The sequence below is a fragment of the Falco punctatus genome (assembly GCF_963210335.1).
Source record: "Falco punctatus genome assembly, chromosome: 1".
Classification (NCBI taxonomy): Eukaryota; Metazoa; Chordata; class Aves; order Falconiformes; family Falconidae; genus Falco; species Falco punctatus.
The window spans coordinates 71880692-71880987 of record NC_137580.1 but is presented as its reverse complement, the minus strand read 5'-3'; positions in this window follow the sequence as shown (position 1 = coordinate 71880987).

The window sequence follows — 296 nt, the reverse complement described above, 5'->3', positions numbered from 1 at the left end:
GCAAAATTCCCGGTGGGGGGGTCCGGGTGTCTGGGGTGGGGGTCCCGGTGCCCCAAGGAAGGTTAAGATGTAGCCAGGTCACTGGACCATTGTAGCAATAGAGGGGTACTCCAGACCAGCTGCACAAATTTGAGTTAATCTAATTCTTGTGATCAGATTGGTTTGCTTTTCACTTAGGATAACTCTAACAAGCTGGAGCATAACTTCTAAAGAAAACAAAAATCCTTTTAGAGAGCTTAAACACTTAATTTCCTTTAAAAATAATTATTTGAACTGATGGCCTATTGAAGTCAATG